This window comes from Oryzias latipes, chromosome 19, assembly GCF_053564925.1.
Source record: "Oryzias latipes strain Hd-rR chromosome 19, Olatipes_Hd-rR_3.1".
NCBI lineage: Eukaryota > Metazoa > Chordata > Actinopteri > Beloniformes > Adrianichthyidae > Oryzias > Oryzias latipes.
Genome location: NC_136255.1, coordinates 28,157,133 through 28,180,321, shown reverse-complemented (window position 1 = coordinate 28,180,321; position 23,189 = coordinate 28,157,133). Strand labels below are relative to the sequence as shown.

Sequence of the window (23,189 nt, the reverse complement as noted above, 5' to 3'; positions counted from 1 at the left end):
ATGGGACATACTTCCAGAAAAGACCCTTATGGGACATTCTTCCAGGAAAAGATCCTTATGGGACATACTTCCAGGAAAAGATCCTTATGGAACACACTTCCAGGAAAAGATCCTTATAGGACACACTTCCAGGAAAAGATCCTTATGGGACACACTTCCAGGAAAAGATCCTTATGGGACACACTTCCAGGAAAAGATCCTTATAGGACACACTTCCAGGAAAAGATCCTTATGGGACATACTTCCAGGAAAAGACCCTTATTGGACATACTTCCAGGAAAAGATCCTTATTGGACATACTTCCAGGAAAAGATCCTTATTGAAAATACTTCCAGGAAAAGATCCTTATTGGACATACTTCCAGGAAAAGACCATTATTGGACATACTTCCAGGAAAAGACCCTTATTGGACATACTTCCAGGAAAAGACCCTTATTGGACATACTTCCAGGAAAAGACCCTTATTGGACATACTTCCAGGAAAAAATCCTTATTGGACATACTTCCAGGAAAAGACCCTTATTGGACATACTTCCAGGAAAAGACCCTTATTGGACATACTTCCAGGAAAAGATCCTTATTGGACATACTTCCAGGAAAAGATCCTTATTGAAAATACTTCCAGGAAAAGATCCTTATTGGACATACTTCCAGGAAAAGACCCTTATTGGACATACTTCCAGGAAAAGACCCTTATTGGACATACTTCCAGGAAAAGACCCTTATTGAAAATACTTCCAGGAAAAGATCCTTATTGAAAATACTTCCAGGAAAAGACCCTTATGGGACATACTTCCAGGAAAAGACCCTTATGGGACATACTTCCAGGAAAAGACCCTTATGGGACATACTTCCAGGAAAAGATCCTTATGGAACACACTTCCAGGAAAAGATCCTTATGGGACACACTTCCAGGAAAAGATCCTTATGGGACACACTTCCAGGAAAAGATCCTTATAGGACACACTTCCAGGAAAAGATCCTTATGGGACATACTTCCAGGAAAAGATCCTTATGGGACATACTTCCAGAAAAGACCCTTATGGGACATACTTCCAGAAAAGACCCTTATGGGACATTCTTCCAGGAAAAGATCCTTATGGGACATACTTCCAGGAAAAGATCCTTATGGAACACACTTCCAGGAAAAGATCCTTATAGGACACACTTCCAGGAAAAGATCCTTATGGGACATACTTCCAGGAAAAGATCCTTATGGGACATACTTCCAGGAAAAGATCCTTATGGGACATACTTCCAGAAAAGACCCTTATGGGACATACTTCCAGGAAAAAACCCTTATGGGACATACTTCCAGAAAAGACCCTTATGGGACATACCTCCAGAAAAGACCCTTATGGGACATACTTCCAGAAAAGACCCTCATTGGACACACTTCCAGGAAAAGATCCTTATGGGACACACTTCCAGGAAAAAACCCTTATGGGACACACTTCCAGGAAAAGATCCTTATGGGACACACTTCCAGGAAAAGATCCTTATGGGACATACTTCCAGGAAAATATCCTTATGGGACATACTTCCAGGAAAAGATCCTTATGGGACATACTTCCAGAAAAGACCCTTATGGGACATACTTCCAGGAAAAAACCCTTATTGGACATACTTCCAGAAAAGACCCTTATGGGACATACTTCCAGAAAAGACCCTTATTGGACATACTTCTAGAAAAGACCTCACTTTCCTGCTGCAGACAGATTCAGAGATCAAACCTGTAGCTCAGCGGTCGGTAACCTTTTTAGCAGAGATCCATAAACTTCACACATTTTTAAATGTCATTTGGTGAGAGCCATACAGTACGTCTAAAAGTGAATGTGTGCATTTGATGTAATTTGAACACTTTTAAAGTTCAATAAGTCTGTGGATTCCTTTGAACAACATTGTTGTGCTGTTGCTGATAATTGATGAGTATTTCTAGCATTAATGTGACTCTGGTGCTGCTGATGGTCTAGTCTGGTTCATACGTGGTCAGTTTCCTGCAGGCGTAGAGACGTCCGTCCGTTAACGTGATGGTAGGTCTGAATGTTCTGTTGACGTGACAGACGGCTCACATGCACACGTCAGTACAGCAACACTCACACCCTGCAGTACGTGACGGGCAGCGTGTTCTCATCAGAGCGCCGCCTCACCTGGCTGCCTGCGCCCACGACCCCTCCCCTTTTCCTTCACACACACGGCTCCTTCTCAGAGATGGGGGGGGGGGGGGGCACAGCTGCAGGGACAAACTCTGTGATAGAACCGATCATAGGAAACCGATGGTGGAGCAGCCCCCCCCCCACACCCCCTTTGGCATGGCGGCTGAGGAGGACTGGTCTAATGACACTGAGAGCCAGAAGTGTTTCCTGATCTGGATTCATGTCTGCTCCTCTCTCTGGAGACGTTCACATCTTCCTTTATTTTCTCTCATTGTTATGTTACTCAGTGTTTTTGCCACCCCCCACCCCCCCTCAGAGGAACCTGATCTCAGGCGCTTCCGTCTGTCCTGGGGAGGCATCGTCCTCCTTCCATCCACCCGGAACGTTCCCTGGTCTCTGCTCACTCGCCACAGCTGGTCCTCATTGAGTCTGCCTTGGTCCCTCCCCCCTCTGTCCTCTGAACATCGGGGGGGGGGCAGGACTTTTCAGGAAGTTGAACGTTGTCTGGCAGGATTCAAACCTCCATCGCAGCGTTCACATGGCTGCAGCTCCACCAGCCGTCATCCCCGATCCTCGTCCCAGTCAGACAGGGATTTATGACTGCTGTGGTTGTCATGGTAACAGGCCACAGCAGAGCGTAGGATCAACAGAGCGCTTGATGTTTTGGCCGTGTGTTCAGACATGAGGTCCTCCTCAAATGAGATTCTTCCCATCAGCCTCAGTTCAGAAGTCAGGTCTGTGACATCAGAGACCCGACTGACGGACTCACCTCCAGAACCGAGACCGGATCTTCTGAAGTCCTGCAGAGCTTCGGCCCGTTCCTGCTGTTTCAAACAGCTCCGTGTCCTGACAGGAGGATTCTTTCACAGCTCCTCCATCCCATAATACTGAGCTTTCTGAATGAAAATGGTGCGTGTCCTGGTTGCCCGGGTGATGATGGGAATCCAGCAGCAGGCGGGTTGATGTTCATGGATCAGCTGACATGTGGCGTTCCATGACTGGAGAAACACGCCTTTGCTTCAATGAGGCATTTGACCACGTGCGCGTCCACGAGCGTGCACGATCAGCAACAAGACAGCAGACGTACCCGGACCAGCCTCAGACGGCGCCGCCTCATGGGGAAACTTCAGCAGCAGAGAGGCTGAGAGGGGGTCTTGGGTCCACAGAATCACTGGTGACCCGGCAGGTGAGTCTGGAGGAGGAGCCTGCAGGAACCCGGTGCTGCCGACCTCACAGAACCCAGCAAACACAGCGGGAAGAAACCAGAACCCAACCTGAAGTCGGATTATTTTCCTTCCAGCCTAAAATGCAGCGTTTTCTTTTCCCCCTGCCCCCCCCGTCCCCCCCTCTGACCGGAGCCATCATAAACATCACTTATGTTAACAGAGAAGCCCTGGAGCTCGCCTGCAGGCTTATGTTACCATGGCAACATGGCCAAACAGGCAGCTGAGGCAAAAACCGCTAATGCACAGCAGAGGCAGAGTTTGAGCTGCAGCAGCTCAGAGCTGACGGGTCCATCGTCTGTCCGTCCTGGGGGAGGATCCCTCCTTCATGTGGACCCCCCTGAGGGCTCTGCTTTTTACCCAGAAACCGTTTTTCCTCACCGAGCAGGAGGTTTAGTCTGTTTAGTTTAGCCATTAACCATTGAGTTCTATTTATTCCTGATCCTTAGATTGTATGTTTACTTTACAATTACCGGTATGAAGCCCATTGAGACGACTGTTGCTGTGAATCTGAGATACAGAAAGAAATGCATTGAATTGATGCTCAGAGCTTCCACTGACGGAAAAGCTGCTTCTGTTTTCCTTCATGTCCAGCCCTGTGTGTGTGTGTGCGTGTGCGTGTGTGTGTGTGTCCATGGGTGAAGGTGTGTGTGTGTGTGTCCATGGGTGAGGGTGTGTGTGTGTTTGTCCATGGGTGAGGGTGTGTGTGTCCATGGGTGAGGGTGTGTGTGTGTTTGTCCATGGGTGAGGGTGTGTGTGTGTTTGTCCATGGGTGAGGGTGTGTGTGTGTTTGTCCATGGGTGAGGGTGTGTGTGTCCATGGGTGAGGGTGTGTGTGTGTTTGTCCATGGGTGAGGGTGTGTGTGTCCATGGGTGAGGGTGTGTGTGTCCATGGGTGAGGGTGTGTGTGTGTTTGTCCATGGGTGAGGGTGTGTTTGTCCATGGGTGAGGGTGTGTGTGTCCATGGGTGAGGGTGTGTGTGTCCATGGGTGAGGGTGTGTGTGTCCATGGGTGAGGGTGTGTTTGTCCATGGGTGAGGGTGTGTTTGTCCATGGGTGAGGGTGTGTGTGTCCATGGGTGAGGGTGTGTGTGTGTTTGTCCATGGGTGAGGGTGTGTGTGTCCATGGGTGAGGGTGTGTGTGTGTTTGTCCATGGGTGAGGGTGTGTGTGTCCATGGGTGAGGGTGTGTGTGTGTTTGTCCATGGGTGAGGGTGTGTGTGTCCATGGGTGAGGGTGTGTGTGTGTGTGTCCATGGGTGAGGGTGTGTGTGTGTTTGTCCATGGGTGAGGGTGTGTGTGTCCATGGGTGTGTGTGTGTGTGTCCATGCGTGCAGATGCATGAAATGTGCATCTGTACAGACAAACAGCTCACAGGAGAATCAATCATTAAAACTGCAAATTCCACATGTGCTCAAATACACCAGTAAATAGTTATACTAAATAATTATTACTAAAATCACTATTTTCTTCTTTTTAGTGTCTTTAAAACGTGCGTGTGTGTGTGCATGGTCCTTTCTGGGGCTTTAGAGATTCTGTTGAAATGATCTGAGGCTTCCTCTTCCATGTCTTTATTTTGGCATCAGTCCTCAGGGAGGATTTCCACACATCTGAGGAACACGTGTAGAAAAGGACACGTCTGGAACCCCTCCATGGGGATTTCTGAGAATCATCTCTGAAGAAGAGAGTGAAGCTCCTCAGAAAAACCTCCTCATCCAGAGTCCAGACTAAACTCTGGCCTCTGTCCGTTTCTTCTGTATGTTGTGCCTCATTTGCTGAAGGTTTTGAACCAGCATCTGCGTGCTCCTGAGAGCAGGAGTCACAGATGAAGCCACAAACTCAGATTCCTCACATTCCAGCTGAATGTGGGATGTCAGCGACGTGGTGATGAATGATCCTGACATGTGCTTACAGAAGAACACAAAAAAGAAAAAAAAGCCAAAACAAACAGCAGCAAACCTCAGGCTGCTGGAGCTGAGCTGAGAGGAGGAGACCTGAAAATAAACACCACCAAATATTTAGATGATTTTGCTGTTTAGAGAAGACCAAAGCCTCTAATGATGTCCTGCAAATGAATTATAAACCCTCGGCTGCAAAAAGAGATCAATCTGGATCAGCTCTGAAACGGCCCCCACCCCGCTGTGCTTTTGGCTCACGCCGCGTCCTCTGCAGCCGCAAAGAAGGTTAAAGGTCGCTCTGGCAAAACAGGCGGAGCTAAAGCGGGGTTTATGTTGTGACTTTAACACAATGACTTAACCACAATCCACTTCTCGTTGATCTCCCCAGCTGCGTCTCCCGCCGGGGGGGGGGGGGGGGGGCTGGTGCCTCGCAGCTGAAGGCCGTGTCACACTGACGCTACCTACAATTCGCACACTGACCACGGATAAAAACTGGATATACATGGAGAAAGTGAGCACAGCTGAATTTATTTTTAACATGGTTTAAAACCCGGAAGAGGTAAATAAACTCCGCAGAGAAACACGTAGACGTGAATCTGACATTCAGAGCACTGAGCAGAGATCACGTCAGCACCATGGTCAGCTCCCGCCGCGGCCCTCACGAAGCTTTGTTTGAAGTAACCGCACCAGCTCTTTTTCAGCTACTAGGCTCCGGCCGTGGGGAGGGGGACTCCTGCTGAGACGGGGGCCACCCCTCTGGGGGCCACAGCTGGGGAGATCACCGAGACGCGCCCAGTGAGTGTCCAGAGTCACATCTGCGCCCGTCGTACTCGGTGGCCCCTCGCCGGACATCTGTGAGAGCCTGAACAGCGCCACACCGAAAGACCAAAACCTTCAACGGACATCTGCGCTCAGCGACGATTGACGAACGCAACAAACACGTATGACGACGTAGATCACGCATGCTTCAAGAAAGACGGAAATTTCATATGTGGCAAATGCCCAGGCTGTATGTAGCGTCTAAATGACATCAAGCTGTCACAGACACACACACACACACACACACACACAGAGTGATGGACACTAGAACCATCCCGGAGTCAAACCTGGAACGTTTCTGCTCCAGAGATGGAAACAAGCCGACCAAGTCTGAAAACATGCAATGTCCTGTTGGTATGAATGAAGCCTCACAATCTGTCTGCACCACGGCTTCACAGTCACGTGCACGTTTTGAGTGTGTGCAGCGGCTGTCACTGTTCACACGTCATGCAGGAATGTGCACGCTCCCTCATTAACTGCTGCTTGTTTCTCAGCACCTCAGTGATCTTTTCCTCGTTTTATTCTGGCACAAGCGTAAGAAAAACCAGCAAAGTGTGTGTGCACATGTGTGTGTGCACATGCCTGTGCGCACATGTGTGTGTGCACATGTGTGTGTGCACATGCCTGTGCGTGCATGGACCTGGTCCTCTGGTCCTTTAGAGGGAAGCCTTCTTTTGCCAGGAGAAGCCCAGACTGGCAGGCATGCTGGACGCCCACGTGCACGTGCACACTCTCACACTTCAGATTCCACACACAATCCTCTTTTCCATGCTTTTATGGTTCCTCGTATTAGAGTGGCGGTGAAGCCTGCAGAGCTCGTGCACATGCATGCAGGGGCGGCAGAAACCTGGGCTGCAGGCCTGGAAGTCCGGCTGCCGCTGAGCAACCAGGTGTGATCCTGTTCTAGCTCCACGGAATCGAACACATTCCAGAGAGCAGGGGCAGCCGCTGGTTAAAGAGGGAACTTTAGTGTTTCCCCATCGGGAGCTCAACTCTGGAAAATGCTCTGATGCCAGATTGGAAGAGCTCAGAGATTCTGGCAGCTTCTTTGTTTTTGCCTCAACGGCTCCGTTTCTTTCAACACAAAGATTCTGTTGAAGTGATCCATCTGCTGAGGTTCTGCTCTGCTGCTGGAATCAGATGGGTGGGGGTCATGATCCGAGTTCTAAGCCTGCAGATGTTCCTGCTGTGAAATCAACATTTAAGGATCAGTGAAACACTGCTGGGTGGAGACCCCCCCCCCCCCCTGTGCCTATGATGGAAGCCCCGCCCACCCCCTGGTCTGTTTCCACGCCATCAGTCAACAGCTGGACTCAGACTTGGTCTTTTATGGTTTTTACATCCTGAAGTCACAGTCATCAGATTTACCGGCATGGATGAGATGTGATGCCTTCAAACGGATCTTCAGGCAGCAGAGGAGCTGGGGGGGACGTCCTGCAGCTTTGGGAGGGGGGTCTTCAGAAAAAGATCTGCCTTTGACCCTCCAGAGGTCCAGGAGATCCGTCTTGGAGCTGTTTACTGTCCGTGCTGTGACCCTCAGGTCCTCAGTGGACTGAGGCCGTACTCCTCCACCTGACTGGATCTTCATTGTGGCTCCAGTTGAAGTTCTTCAGATGAAAACATCTGCTTTCTTTGAACCTCCAAACAGCCAGGTTGAAACTCTCAGTGAAGCAGTTTGGAGGAACATGCGACCAGAACCGGCTGCCTCAGAGTTTGAGTGGACCTTCAGTCCAGGATGAGCCAGAACCTCCAGCAGCAGCTCATCAGTCCAGACTCTGAGGCTCCTCAGCCTTCTTGAAGGCGGGAACCTCAGTTTGTCTTCACACTTTGGATGAATGAACTTCTGCCTTTCCTCAAACTCTGGACCAACGGGCCAATCAGCCGGAAGGAACCATGAGGTCCAACTGATCGCTGAACCAATCATATCAAAACGTCTGTCCTCTGACGAACCCGCTCATTCAGGAGCTGTGTGTGCGTGCAGGTGTGTGCATGTCCGTGCACATGTGTGCATGTGCATGCTGGTGTGTGCATGTCCGTGCACGTGCGTGCAGGTGTGTGCATGTGTGCATGTCCGTGCACGTGTGTGCAGGTGTGTGCATGTGTGCGCATGTCCATGCACGTGTGTGCATGTCCATGCACGTGTGTGCATGTCCGTGCATGTGTGCGCATGTCCGTGCAGGTGTGTGCACGTGTTTGCATGTCCATGCACGTGTTTGCATGTGTGTGCATGTCCGTGCAGGTGTGTGCATGTGCGTGCAGGTGTGTGCATGTGTTTGCATGTCCATGCACGTGTGTGCACGTGTTTGCATGTGTGTGCATGTCCGTGCATGTGGGTGCACGTATGTGGGTGCACGTGTGTGTTTGCATGTGGGTGCACGTGTGTGTGCATGTGCGTGCACGTTTGTGCATGTCCGTGCACATGTGTGCCCGTGTGTTTGCAGCAGCCCTGCTTCCAGGAACGCGGCGCTCAGGAGGAACATTGCAGCCGACCGCAGGGCCTCTTTCCTTTCTGCTTCCATCTGGTGTCGCATTGAGTATGAAACTTTTTAATTTGATTCAATTCCTGACGACAAAACTCAATTGGATCCAGATGCCAGCAGCCGGTGGGCCCGCCCCTCCTTGCCCCTCCCCGCGCTCCGGGTACGGATCCTCCTGAGGTCTTTGTGGGAGCTGGACTGGAAAGGATTCCAGTTTGGAGAAAGAGAAGCTGCAAGCAGAGCGGAGTCAACATCCTTCATAAGTCCAGAACTATGGTGATGTACTGGACTGAAACCGTGACGATCCAGATCTACCAGGACTGAGGTCTCCAAACAGCAGCTGAACCCTGTAGAACCTTCCTCCCCGATTCTCTTGTTCCATCCTTGTGCCAGTCACGTGGAAGCCACAGCCCCGTTTGTGTCCAGAGAGGTGGAAAAGTTCTGGTTCAGACCCGTCGGGGGGTTTTAACTCATGAAGATCTGTTAGAGTCTGAATCTAAAGTCCAGATTTCACCAGAACTCCTCAGAACCTTCATTCAGAGAAGAACCCTGTGTAGATCTTTGTTCTGAACCGGAGTTCTTCTGATTTTGGCCGACAGACCCCCCCCCCCCCCCACATGTAGGGTCTTCTGGTTCTTACAGGTTACAGGTTCTACATTGGTCCTTAAGGTTCTGAAGCCCCACTCCATCCCAGTCCCTCCAGAACATCGGTCCAGATGTTCCTCTGTGTTCTTGGTGCTCAGCAGTCTCTCCCTGAACTCTCCAGTGGATCCATGTTTGTCCAAAGTTTTGGACCGTTGGGTCATGAACTTTGACCTGAAAGAGGTCTGAACTTCTGCCCATCTTCCCCTGGCTGCTTTTTTTTTTTTTTTAACTTGTCCTGTCCAACAGCTGGGCAGTCAGATGAGAGCTGAGGGCCTCTTGGGTTGGACATATTTTACTTTAACAAGAGGGGTTATTAATCTTCAGACAAACCAAAGGTATGTCTGAATAAACCCCTTTTGTAATTGAGGCCAAACTTTATTAATTTCAATCATGTCTGAAAATCTTTGGTGTTGGACCGGACGGAAAAGGAAAGAGGGGAAGAAGAGAGAGGGACGTTAGAGAGAGGGGGGGTAGGGGGTGATAATAGGAGGGGAAGGGGGATAAGACCATGAAACAGCATAAAGCAACAAGTTTACTGGTTGTTAATCATTATGGTAAGGTTTAAATGTAAAAAAAAAACAAAAAAAAAGGGCGGAGCCTGTCCACACACACACTCAAATGTTATAAACACACCTGTTAGTTGCAAAAATGTCCACCTGTCGACATGTACACAAAACAGATAGTGTTCACACGCATACTTATGCCTTGAAACCAACTAGTGTGAAATATTTCAGTCATTCAGTCTGTTGAGCTAACACCTGTGCTCAGGTGAGTGTTTATGTTCTTCTAAAATGGATGGTGGAACGTGAAAAGAAGGAGGGAGAGTGCCCAGCCATCCCCACCCCAAGACCCCCACCGCACCAGCAGCGGCAGCCGGAATCCCCCCAACGCCACACGGGAACCGGCAGGGAACAACCGCCGCCCGGGCGACCAAGCCCGCCACCCAGGCCAGGGCCAGCAGGGCCGCCGCAAGGCCCCCAGAGCCAGAGAGCAGGGAGGCACGGAGGGAAAGAGGGCGCCGCCCCAGCCCAACCAGGAGAGCAGCCCCCCCGCCGCGGCAGGAGAACCCAACGCAGGGCCCCACCGGAGAAGGACGCCCACAGCCCCAGACGAGGACCCCACCACCACCCAGGAGTTCCGGGCATCCCCCCGCCCCAACCCCAGGTACGAGCCAGGACCCCCCAAGGGAGACCCACTCCGCACTCCAGGCAGCCATCCGCCCGGCCCACGGTTGGTCCAGGGAGGAGCGAGGCAGGGGCCCGCCGCTCCCGCCCAGGAGGGGGGAACCCCGGGGAAAAAGAGGGCCCACAAGGGGTGTTGTAAATATGGCCCGACCAGGCTCGGCCACAGTTGGAAATTTGGCGGGGCCCAGCACTCAGGAGCAAGGACCAGAACCCACCCCCCAGGGACACGAACACCCCCGGCTCAGATGTAATGTGAACCCCCCACCGCGCGGAGAGAGCACCGCCGGGCCCAGGAAGCCAGCACCCCGGGGACACAGCCGCCGTTGCAAAGGGGCCCGTACCCCCCACCAGGGAAGAGGCGGGGGACAGACGGACCCAGGTCCCACCTTCCTTGCAAAATGTGTGTGCGTGTATGTGTGTTTGAGAGAGTGCGTGTGTGCATGTGTGTGTGTTTATGTTGGGATGTATATATTGAGGGGGGAGGGGTGTGTGTACTAAGGGGGGTGCGGTTAAAATTGGCGGGTAGGGCACTAAGGGGACATCTCCTGATTACTCACAGTGACGTCCCCTCACCCTCCCCACCAAGGGGCCCTAAATGTCTAAGGTGCGGTTAAAATTGGCGGGTAGGGTGCTAGGAGGACATCTGCTGCTTGCTGGCAGTGATGTCCAAGCACCCCCCCTACCAAGGGCCCTACATGTCTAAGGTGCAAATAAAACCGAAAGAGGGGGGTACCACTCCATACGGCAACCACAGGAGGGGGGCCACTGCCTAGTAACCCCCCCCCAAGGCTCATCGCAGGCTAAGCCCCCCACCCCCTCACCCTATTATGAGGTTATATGAGGAAGGGGGTAAGTTGGGGACAGATGATAGACTGTCCCCCGGTGGTCAAACAGCCGTCCCCCGCCCCCCCCCCCCAGCAAGGGGGCCAGGCCCACCCAGCCCCGGGGCCCCACCCCCGGAGGCGCAGACACCCCAGGCCCAGCACCACCACCCCCACACAGAGAGAGGGGAGCCAGAAAGCGCTGGCCCCCCACGGAGCAAGCCCAGGCCCCCACCCCCAAATGCCGGCCCTAGAAGAGCTCTGGTCAGGCCTCGACAGGACCGAGGCAGCCAACCGGCCGGGGAAACCGCCGATGGCCTCAGCGGAGACCCCGACCCGTCAACCCCCCCTGCCCCGTACCAATAGTGCCCCCCCCCCTCCCCCAGAATGCCCCCCCACAGGACAGGGCCGACAAGACCCCCCACCCCACCACCCCCCAGACCCCGCAGCCGAAGCGGATGACACCCAGAGCGACCGGGGGCCCCAAGAGGGTTGTCCCGTCCCGCCCCAGAGCCAGGGAAGGGCCGATCCCAGCCCCAGGTGTAGACGGGAAGCCCATCCGGCGCCGCTGGGCCCCCCCCCCGAGCAGCGCCCCCCGCCAACCCCCCCCAGCACAGGCAAAGGGACCACCCCCCCAAGCCAAGCCAGACCACCACCCCACCCCCCCACCACGCACACCCAAGCCCAGAGGACCATGCAGCGCCCCAGGCCGCCCCACCCAGGCGCCGGACCCGACCCCCCGACCAACGGAGCCCCCACCACCCCCGGCCAGGCACCGGAGGCCCCGACCCCCACCCCGGCCCACGGCAGAAGGGCAAGGAGCAGCGACGACCATGCCCCCCCCACCCCCTAAGTCACGGAGTTAGCTATGGGAGACCAGAGAGACCGAATTCTTTCAAAGTTACTTGAGCTTTGGGCTGACATTTTTTCCAAGCTGATATGATCAAACAGCAGATTTCTGTGTTGACTTATATTTATATTTTTTTTGCTTTTCCAATTTATTAAAATAGTTTTTTTAGCAATGCAAAGAGTTATGAAAATGATAGAGCCTAATCCTCCTTCTACATCGATGGCACTCATGTCACCAAGCACACAAAGTGACGGTGAAGCTGTGATTGAAACCTTAAGCCAGACTGATAGATCGGCACATACCTGCCGCCAGAGAGCCTGGACAGGCGTGCAGAACCATAGTGCATGCATGTAATTGTCGGGTAGATTACTGTCACAGTGCTGACAAATGTCTGAGTTACTGAGACCCATCTTGAACATCCTCTGTCCAGTGTAGTAAATTCTGTGAAGAGTTTTGAAATGGATTAGCTGCAGATTTGGACTTTTTGTCATTTTAAAGGTGTTTAGACAAAGTTCTGACCAAAAACTTTCATCTGTGCTGATGCTCAAATCCGCATCCCATTTTCCCCTGGCTGCTTCTGATCTCCTGGACGAGTCGTCCTCATGTTCTTGGACTGGTCTGGGTCGTTGGTTCTGCTGTAGTGGGTTACCGAGCAGCTGCAGCTCTGAGCTTCTCAGGAACGTCTGTGTCTCAGGCTGTGAAGGTGGCGTCCCGTCGTGTCCCTTCTGGAGGGCTTTAGGCCCACGCGGAGGCCAGTTCTGAACCTGAAGGTCCCACAACAGTTTGGTTTGAGTGGAGGGAGAAGCGGAGGTCATTTTCTAAAAAGGGTTGTGATATCTGAACATTCAGAACCATTCATGACAAATATACAAATGGAAAACAATGACTTTCTTAGAACATCCAAGATCATTTTTGAATCAAACTTGCATGTAAACCAGCTGGAAAACATTCTTTTATTCACAAGGAAACCTGGTTTCCAGCTGATTCATAAGAGACTTTCAGATCTGAAACGTGGGTCTTCTAGAAGGTCCAGCAGGCAGAAGTCCAACCGTGGTGGAGTAAATAACCCAGTGGAAGCTTCTCTGCAGGGGCAGGAAGGCATTGTGTTTGTTGCTGTTTGCATGTTTCTCTGCCCCGCTGCAGCTCGTGTCCGTGTGCGGCTGCCTTTGCTGATAAACAGACGGCGGCTTTCAGGATCCAGTTCTGGCAGAACACGGTGCCGAGGGGTCCAAGAAATGTGGCTGCAGGAGCTGGGTTCTGAAAGAGGATCTCCTTGGTCCCACATGCTGCAGTGAAGAGCCTAACGTGCTGTGAAGCTCCACATGGCTCTGAGTTCTCCTCTGGTTCCTTTGAGTCCAGTTCAGTTTCCTGGACGCTTTTCCTGAAGGAAAGGTTCTGAGTGTGACGGTGGAAGCTAACGGCTAATGCTAAGTATCAAACCGGGCATTAACTTCAGAAACATCTGAGATTCAAATGGGAGTAAATGTTGTTTTCATGAGTTTATGACACAAATGTTCTGTCTTCTTAGAGATCCAGAAACCCATGGGTCAGTAGAACAGAGAAGACCCGGTTCTGTAGAACCGGTTCCTGCTGGATGTCAGACAGCAGACATCCTCTGGGTTTAGCTCAGCAGATACGGAACATCTTTGGTGTTGGTGTCCATAAACGTCCTCATGCAGATGTTCCAGTGTTTCTCTTAGTCCACAGATGTTCTCCTGGGTTCTGGTGGAGGTTCGGTCCAGCTGGAACCGTGGCTGAAGCGGACAGAACCGTAAGCAGCAAGGCTGTGTTTGTTTTGAAGGATTAGTTCTGGTTCTGAGGTTTCCCCAAATCTGAAAAGTATGAAAAGACGACTGAACGGCCAATCAGATCCTGACTCAGATCAAACAACCAACAATCTTCACGGGACAGAACCGGATCCAGAAGGAAATTATCCAGTAGATAAAAACCACAGAGTCAAATAGACCTTCATCAGTCTCCACAGGAGGAGGAGGAGGAGGAGGAGGAGGAGGACTCAGGCTCTCCTGCTCTCTGCTTCAGGTAGGTTTGGTTGGACTCATGGTGGAGGCTGAGACACGCTGACCTCTGCTGGCGTGGAGGACACGCCTCCCAACATGGAGATCAAACATGTTAGTGATTCATGGTTGGTCTGGGACTGAGACTAGAGATTACGGAGAAGATGGGATTAAGGCGAGACGGCCTTCTGGATCCTGGTTTCACTGTCTGCTCTGAGTATGAACGACCATGAAGCTGAACCTCAACTCAACCATAGATCTACAACATCCACCCATCCACCACCTTCACCACCTCCTCCACCCATCCATCTCCTCCACCCAACCTCCTCCTCCATCACATCCACCTCCTCCACCTCCCTGGATTTCCTCAGTCTGATGAAACCAAAGTCTTGCTGTTCTTCATGTGAGATTGGTCTCAGGTGGAGGAGGCTGGTGGAGGTTAGAACATCTGTGGATTTCTCCATCTGGGTTCCATCTGTTGAGAAGGTTCTGCTCAAACTGAACAGGAACCATGTGGCCTTCAGGACGTCCATCCTCCACTTCGGTCTGATTCTACTGGTCTCCACTTTCATAAAGAACAGAACACGTTCACGGTTGAAGAACCAAACGTTTTCGGGGACTTTTTGCTGATTTGGGGAGATTTTGTTCTGATGTGAAACTAATTGTTGACAAAAGCCTATTTTACATAAATGAATAACCATATTTCCTGTTGTTTACGACCAAAGCCACATGTTTTGTTTGTGCCCCCCCTCCAGGGTGCTGTTTTTAAAGATTTATTTTGCATAATCATTGATGGTATTTTGGTTTCCCAGAAGCCAAACCTGGAAAGTTAGCAGAAAAGTAAGAAAAAGAAAATGTTTGGAAAAAGTCTCCCAACCCTGAAATTCAGAGTTTCCTGTCTGCCACTGTGTCCGCCTGCAGGTGCTGCAGGTACTCCAACAGGTGAGTGCTGCACACCTGTTCACACCTTCATGTTAGCGTTTTCAAACACCTTTAAATGGAATCGGATTCTTATCCTCAATCTCACACTGCAGCCTCTTCCTGTCTGCATCGTCAGCTCATCAGAAATCTTCATGTTTTCCTCTTCTTGTAAACATCTGTGGCTCACAAACACGGTGGAAGCACGGTGTCGCCCCCTGCTGGTCGTATGGTACGGTCAGCTTCAGGACTTTGGGACGGGCTCCTTCCCGCCAACAGACTTTGGTTTTAAACCTCAGACGAGCATCAGGAAGTCGGACTTGGTCCTCCAACACCACCACAAACCGTTTGGGATTCTGGTTCTGAGCGTCACGCTGTTCACATATCGGCCATGAATCCTGTCTGGATACGTCATCAATGATCAATGAGCTACTGATCCATTGGTACTTCTGACTGAATAACTATAAAAGCACCGCTTCACAGCCATGTTCCTCCCACTAGCACCAAAACAAAATGTGACCCCCCCCTAAAAAGAAGGGGAGTAGGACCTTTACCAGAAGTTATGCAACACGTCTGTGTTTTTCTTCCCATGCTGGGTCATTTACTGTAATATGCTGGCGCTGCTTTTCTCATTTTTCTCCGCTTTGAACGCTGCAGCGGCGAGCAGGCGGGAGGGGCGGAGCCGTGCTTCTGCCGCCACGGCTTCGGTCGCTGCTGTTTACAGGTTTGTTTGGTAACCCAGAGGTGCCACGGCGCCGTTTGGGAGCGTCTCTGAAGGAACCCTCAAGCCTTCCATTACTGAGACCTGCAGCCAGGTGAGAATGATGCTGCTGGGTGCAGCTCCAGCAGGCTGTCACCCAAGCTGAGGAAGAGGAGGAAGGCCTTCATCCAGCTTCAGGCTGAGCGCCGAAGGAGGCGGAGCTTAGAAGGTCCAGTGAAACCCAGAGGAGATTAACGGAGGTGCAGCAGGAATCTGAGCCTGGCAGAGAGGCTGACTGTCACGGTGCATGAAGAGATGAAGAGCGAACAGCAGCAAGGAGCTGGAAGCCAGCAGTCCTCAGGAAACCAACGGCGGTCTGGAAAGACGCTTCAGGGTTGAAGCTGAGCCGCAGAGGGAGAGTTGAACAGATGGAGGGAAAGAGGACCTTCAAGCTGCCGTTTGCCCTCATCTGCACCGCTGTTCATCTGACCTTAAATCTACTCACAGATTTCTGGATGTTTAGTTTTTATTTAGTTCTGGATTCAGGCTGAGGTCATCCTGATGGGGGGGGGGGCTCCCACTCATGGGATTAATGAAGATCTAAGATCCACCTGCTTTCACTGAACACCACCACTGACCCCCCCGTAAGCTACCAACAGACCTAACAATGATCCTCAGCCTGATGGGGCAAAAGGAGGCAGTGAAGAAGAAACCGTTGCTGCTTTACCCAACAGTTTGACCCCCCCACCCCATGGTTTTCAGGATTCTTTTGCTGCAGAATTAATTAGAGTATAAAGGGGGTCTTCAGGCAAACGGGGCTTTGGTTTGGCCCCGGTGACCTTTGACCTCATGTCAGGATCTTCATGGAGATGTTTAGGTCCTTCTGGATGACGTTTGTGGTTTCAGAACATCTCTGGAGCTTCCTCCAGATGTGGAGAGGATGAGGATCCGGTCTGGTGACCTTCAGCCACACTGACCACATCACCAGCAGAGGGCCAGCCTCTCCACGGGGGAGGGATCCCCTCATCAGTCGGTGTGTCTGGGAATCAAACCCGACCGGCTCCCGTTGATGGTCTCCAGATGTGCCAGAACTGCTCTCTGTTGGATGGTTTCCCTGCAGGGTGTGGTGGGAGGAGGAGGATCTGGTTACTGAGATGTTCTTCTGCTCTGCAGGAAATGCTCCAAATGTTTCCGGTGGAGTCAAAGCTGTGACTGACGGAGCGGTCGGCCCCGTTAGCCGGCAGGACTGATGAGAGGAAGTCGGCCCGCTTTGGTCCACGAATGCCTCTGCAGGAAACATTTGGGAAGCATTAAGAAGACGATGTCTCTGTTGGGTTGAAAGCTCCTCCGGGTTTCAGCGTGTAAACATGGAGCTGCTCGATGGCGCTGTGGGCGTCGGCTTAGACGGCGTAGGTGTGAAGCGATAAGGGAAACGCAGCAGCAGATCACAGAGCGGGCCTCGGGCCGGCTGCCATGGGAACCTGGTAATCCATTCTGCTCCCTTTATTAACATCATTATGGAGGAAACCAAAGACGGAGGAGGGAGGGGGTGGAGAACAGCCCAGAGAAACGTGGGCGGAGAATGTGCAGAAATGGATTTTTGGCGTCTGAGGAAGAGTTGGCGAGGTGGTCAGGGATCAGCCTTCAGGCCAACAGAGCGGCGGCGGCGGCGTCTCTGATGTTCTACGGCCTCAGAGGAAACGCCGCGTCTGCCTCAACGTTCAAGCATGAAGGAGGAAAACGTTTCTGTTGGAGATGGAATGATGATGACGGGGACCATGAAGATAACTGCAGATGCTACAGATCAGAGGACCCTGCTGCTGCTGCACGCCGCCGCCGCTGCACGCCGCTGCTGTTGCTGCACGTCAGAGGGATGGGGGGGTCTCAAACAGAACATTTGTTTCTGTTTCCCCCATTTAGTTCAGCAGAACAGTTTGTGATGAAGATCAGTTTCTGTCATCACTGAGTTTCCTGAAGTTTCCTTTGATGCGCATCGATTCCTCAGAATGAAAATGTCTGACAGCTGCAGGAATGGAACTAAAAGCTCCATAAAACTGCTGTTCCTGAAGGCAACACGTTGGATGTTTGAGACACTAAATGTTGACATCTCATCGGGTCAGGAACAGGGAGGAGCCTGAAGGACGAAGTCATCAAAAAGGGGCGTTTCTCCTGAAACCAGGTCCTAAAGGAGACTCCGCCCTCTGCCTCACAGGAATATTTAGAACATGGAACCGATCAGGAACCGATCAAGACCGGAACCAAGTCAAGATCAATGAACTGCACTGATGCAGAACTGTTGTTAGAAGACGGCTGCTCCAAAATCCTATGTCATCCACCCATCATGCATGTGTGTCGTGTCTGTTTGTGTGTGTCATGTGTTTGTGTGTGTCTGTTTGTGAAATAAGTGGCTCCCAGATTTCCTCCCTCTGCTCCATTTATCACCTCAGGGTTCCACCGTCATCGGGGTCATCTGGGCCCCGGACCCTGGAAGCCCTCAGGCTGACCCCCCCCCCCTCCCATTGGGTTGGGCGGGGGGGTGTATGAGGCAGCATCATGCGCTCATCTGTTTCAGCTACCGGCGGCGGGAAATGATGACAGACGGGCCGTTTAGCCGGCGGTTTCCCTTCCTTCTCAAAGGTCGTTCTTCATGCGGAGAAGAGGACTCAAACTTTCCAAACACTACTTCTGCGTCAGGTTTGGACCTCTTTCTGAGCAGAGCTGCTGTGTCTGAGCGGGCGACCAGGCTCAGCAGGAGGTAACATGCTCCTTACCTGCTGTCTTCACCAAAGGGTTTCACCTGCATGTGACCACCCGGACCACCGCTCCCCATGTGGGGTCTGTGTGGAACCGCAGCAGAATCTCATCACGTCTCCTCCAGCTGGACCTGAAAGAACCACAAGAACCCGACCAGGAAACAGTCAGTCAAACCAGGAGGCAGACCATCACAGATTCCAGAAGATTTATTTGTCATTGTCAGTGGAACAAGGAAAATAGGTTTGGAGCATCAACAACAGCCAAATAAATACCCAATAAATAAATAAATAACCAAAGTGCAGCATCAGTACCAAAGGGAACACAGCAAAGACAAAACATGAAAAGAAAGATAAATAAGACATTCAGTGGACACCAGATCTTAAATTAGCAGAGTCCAGTTTTCCCAGTGTGCTCAGATGAGGAGATGGGGATGGGGGGGGGGCAGTTGCTGGGAGGGCCTGTGGATAAAGACGGTTGCTCAGTCTGGTAGTTCTGGCCTGGATGGACCTGTAGCTCCTTCCTGAGGGCAGCAGATGGTAGAGGTGGTGCTGGACTCTCTATGAAGCACGGTGGTGGAGGCGTAATGATTAGAGGTCTGTGGTGCAGCTGTTCTATCACCTATGTGGTTAGCAGACAAATGAAGTGGTGGGAAGCGGTCGGCAACAAACAGCGTTTCCTCCGCTGACACACAGGAACGCTCACTAACGGGAAAGCCTCTGTTTGCAGAAGGCAAACGTTCCTGGAGGAACGTCCAACGCCAGAGGCTGCTCACATCCTCATCCGACCGGTTCTACTGTTTCCAGGTCTACATCCTCCTCAGTTCATTTTTCCACGCTGAGCCTCATCGCATCACTTCCTGTTTTGTCTCTGCTCTTTACTGATTTGAAGGCGTCTGTCCTTCATGGTCCTGCAGTTCAGGACAAACGAGGACGAAGAGCAGAACCTTCCTGTCATCCTGAGCACATCTGACCTTCGCAGCTCTACTCTGAGGGTCCGTCCTCATGGAGCCGAAGATGACCCACCCACTCTTGGTTTTGGGGGAGAGCCTGGGGTGGGGTGGGGGGTTGTTGCTGTTAAACTTAATGAGGCTCATATCTTCTACCAGCAAATAATCAGATTCTCTTTCAGGCTTCCAGATCTGCTGCTCATTAGGAGACGATGACACACGTGTGTGAAGGTGTGAACGTTTGTGAGTCAACACTTCTCTGCAGTGATGCAACACCCCCCCCCATTAGGCAGCAGAACAGGGGCATTTGGAGACTCGAGTCCAGAGTGGAACCACAGGTCGGTTCTGCATGTGTGACGTCAGGAACCAGAGCAGAAATGTCAACATCTTCTGATCTGTTTTACCCAGAATGCATCTGCATCACTTTTGTTAAAGATCAACCAGTTGATCAGACGTTCTACAGACGTGTATCGGTCCGTTTTCCTTCAGCGTCATGTTTAAGGTAGACCACAGAGTCTGCAGCGTTGGAACCAGAGACCTTCTCAAGCGTCTCATGAAGGAAACTCTCCTCTCTGCCTGCTTCATTTCTGCTGGTGTCAAATCCTGGAAACACGCGTGTTCCTCACATTCAACCAGCACGTGTTCTCCTGGTAGTGAATGACGGGAAACCTAATGCGGTTGAGTCAGAGGCTGGCAGGATGACGACTGAACAGCCCGGCTGTTCCAGCGCCGCGCTCCGCTTTGGACCAGCGTCCCGCCGGCCCGGTGGCAGCGCACAGCCATGCGGTCAGAGAACCTGGTCACTGAATGCATCACGCCATCATCGCCTTTCAGGAGTCCAGTTGATGCTGTCTGACAGGCCTCTCCGCAGAAACCCCCACCTCCTGCCAGGGGTGGGGGTGCAGCACAATAAAAATCATTCTTCTATTTGTTTAGACGCTCCATCCAAGTCAGAGCCCCCCCCTTGGAAGGAAGCCAATCATGGCCCAGAGGGGGGAAAACTGAAGGAAAGCCTGGACAGCCGGCGTTTTCACCGGGGAGGGGGGGGGGGCATCTTCAGTCTGAACGCACGTCCTCCTGTCTCCTGGATCCAGCTCACCGGTCCAGGACCAACCCGGCTCCAGAGAGAAGAGCTGCTCTCTGCAGAGGAACCCAACCTTCAGCGCCGCTTTGTTCACGTTAGTAAAGCCTCTGCTGACAAAGGCTGCAGTCTGGACCTTAATGGTGGAGGTGAAGGCGCTGCCGGTCCATCCAGAACATCTCTGCAGCAGCACCAACATTCAGGGACATGCGACCTGACAGCAGTGGGTTTCTGTTCCTGCCGTTACCATAGCAACTTTCATCAACATCCTTTTGAATAGCAGGAAGTGCAGATGAATCCAACCACACTGATCTGTCTGATTCAGTGAATCAAATCAAATGTTCAAATTGTTTCAAAATGAGATAAATTGATGATAATCAACCTTTTGGATAAAGATGTCCTGGATCCATTTAAGGCCTGAGAATTGGATCCATTGGATCGTTCAAACGGAACCGAAATCGTCTAGGAATCGGATCAGTGACTTTGGCTAAAAGCTCCTTATAGTCTGTATGAGATACAGTGATAGTTAAATTAAATACATTTGACCATTTTATTACAATAAAAGGCATATTAATATTCAGGAAGAGTTTTCTGTGAGTCACACTCCTTGGTTCTGGTACCATGTGGTGGTACCGTGTCATGGGATGCATGTCGGGTGTGTGCTTGACCATCCTCTGAGTTTCCATGTTGAATGAATAAAGACTGAAACATATCAGGAGCGTCATTATTGTCTTCCTTTTCTGATCTTCATCTCAGCGTTTTTTCTTTGCTTTAAGTTCCTTCCATCTGTCACAAAAGCCAGCAAAGCCTTAGTTCTCTTTCAAACCCAGGACCGGGTCGGTTCCGGTGGTGAACTCTACTGTCAGTGTCAGGCCAGCCCAGTTCTGAGTTGTTCTGGTCCAGACGTCTGGCGTTTGGCCCGTGTTGTGCGTTGGGTCCAGCGGTTCCGGATCTTTGGCTGATCATCCTGAACTTGATGTTTATCGGCGTTTAGAGGAAGAATCTTTGTCTTGGTCCAAACAGTAATGTTTGCAGTCAGGCGTGGGGGGGGGGGCTATAATCTGAGCAATCATAAACCCCCACGGGCCTCATAGTGGCTCTGAGAAGATATCATAAATGTCTCGTTTGCAACTGTTTCCAGATGTGTCTGACTGGAGCAGAGAAGGTTTCAGAATCGCATTAACCCGTTTTACTGGATCATCCAGAAGAAGCTTTTTCTTTCAGTGATAATATTTCATTTTATGCTGTTTGGCATAAATATTGCTAAAAACGTTTAACATTTTGCATTAATTAACAATTTAGGCCAGAGATTCTGCAACACTCTTGAGTAGAATATAGAATATTAGTCCTCATGGGCCACCGTAGCTCATATATGTGAGCCATCTTTACCATCATTACTCTCTATGTGGCCGCGTGCAACAGCTGGACAGGAGCTTTTTTAGAGTGAACCTTTCAGAACAAGAACTTCTGTCTCTGAAGCTGCAGATCAGGTTTTCCTCTGTAACGTCTGTAATTATTGATCAGAGCTTTGACACTGCTGATGACTGATCAGATCTGCTGTTTCTGTTTGTTACTGGGACTGCATTTCATTTTGAAAAGCTGTAGTTTATGGTTCAAGACATTTTGGGGGAAAAATATCCATGTTATCTAATTTCTACAACGGTTTAGTTCTAAAATCCCTGTTTTTGTCTGAAACTTCAGATGCAGGAGACCAGGCTGGAAATAAAACCCTGTTAGGATGACAAAAGATGAAGAATGGAACAGCAAAGGACGACAGAACACAGCTGACAGCCAGACCTTTAAACTCACTGATATGTGTGAGAAAAACCAACCTGAGAACTGAACGGGACAAGAAAACAACAATCCTGACAGGTTTGAAACCACTTCACTAAAAAAAGACTAGAAATTCCTTTAAAAGCAAACCAGTTTGTGGGTTTGATGTCACGGATATCCCAGATTTCTTTTCATTTTTTCCTGGATCAGCCTCACCTTTGTTTAGACCGACTTCCTTTAGAACTCATGGTTAGAAAAGCCTAAATGAATGAATGTTCACCTTTTTCACAGAGACAGTGGAGTCATCAGCAAAACACAAACACCTCATGCAAACTGAGCAAAGTCAACATGTTTTCCAGAACTGGAACCAGACGGACACATTTACCCATGAAATGAACTTTGAAAAATGGAAACAACAAAACCATCAACTGTTTGATGAGCTGCGGACTCAGGTCAGCTGATGGTCGACCACAGCAGGAAGAGACCGTTTGAAACCTTTGATTTGCTGGACAGTCTCCGACCTCAAACTGGAAATGTTCTCAGTTCTGCAGGAAATGTGGCTAAAAAAAGGCCGTGTCACACAGACACCATGTACATGTTGAGCATTTACATGTATGCAATAATGACATCAAATAACATCATTGACGCACAAATCACTAAGGAATTGTGTATAAACAGCACAACAATCGCACCGTTCATGTTGTGCCTTGGTCTGCGTGTTCTCTGCGTGTTCTCTGCGTGTTCTTTGCGTGTTCTTTGCGTGTTCTTTGCGTGTTCTTTCGAACTCATTCTGTGGTTTTAATGTGGTTCATTCCTGATACAGCTGTGAAAAGACATGTAAATGGACCAATCCAGATCAGTTTGTGTCTTCTCATCTCATGGTGCCACTGTGCTTTAAAGGGAAAGCTGCTGCAGTCTTGGTAGATGCAACATG

General features: G+C 50.9%; 1 long non-coding RNA gene across 13 annotated transcripts in view; it reads left to right on the top strand.

Annotated features, from left to right (window-relative positions):
• The window catches only part of LOC144988063 (uncharacterized), a 46,639-nt gene extending 23,669 nt beyond the window's left edge, over window positions 1-22,970 (top strand). For all 13 annotated transcript variants that reach the window (XR_013651826.1, XR_013651823.1, XR_013651821.1 and 10 more), the window contains 2 exons: window positions 22,184-22,354; window positions 22,547-22,970. This is a non-coding gene — a long non-coding RNA (uncharacterized LOC144988063). The remainder of the gene's footprint in view (window positions 1-22,183; window positions 22,355-22,546) is intronic.
• The last annotated feature ends 219 nt before the right edge of the window (window positions 22,971-23,189 follow it).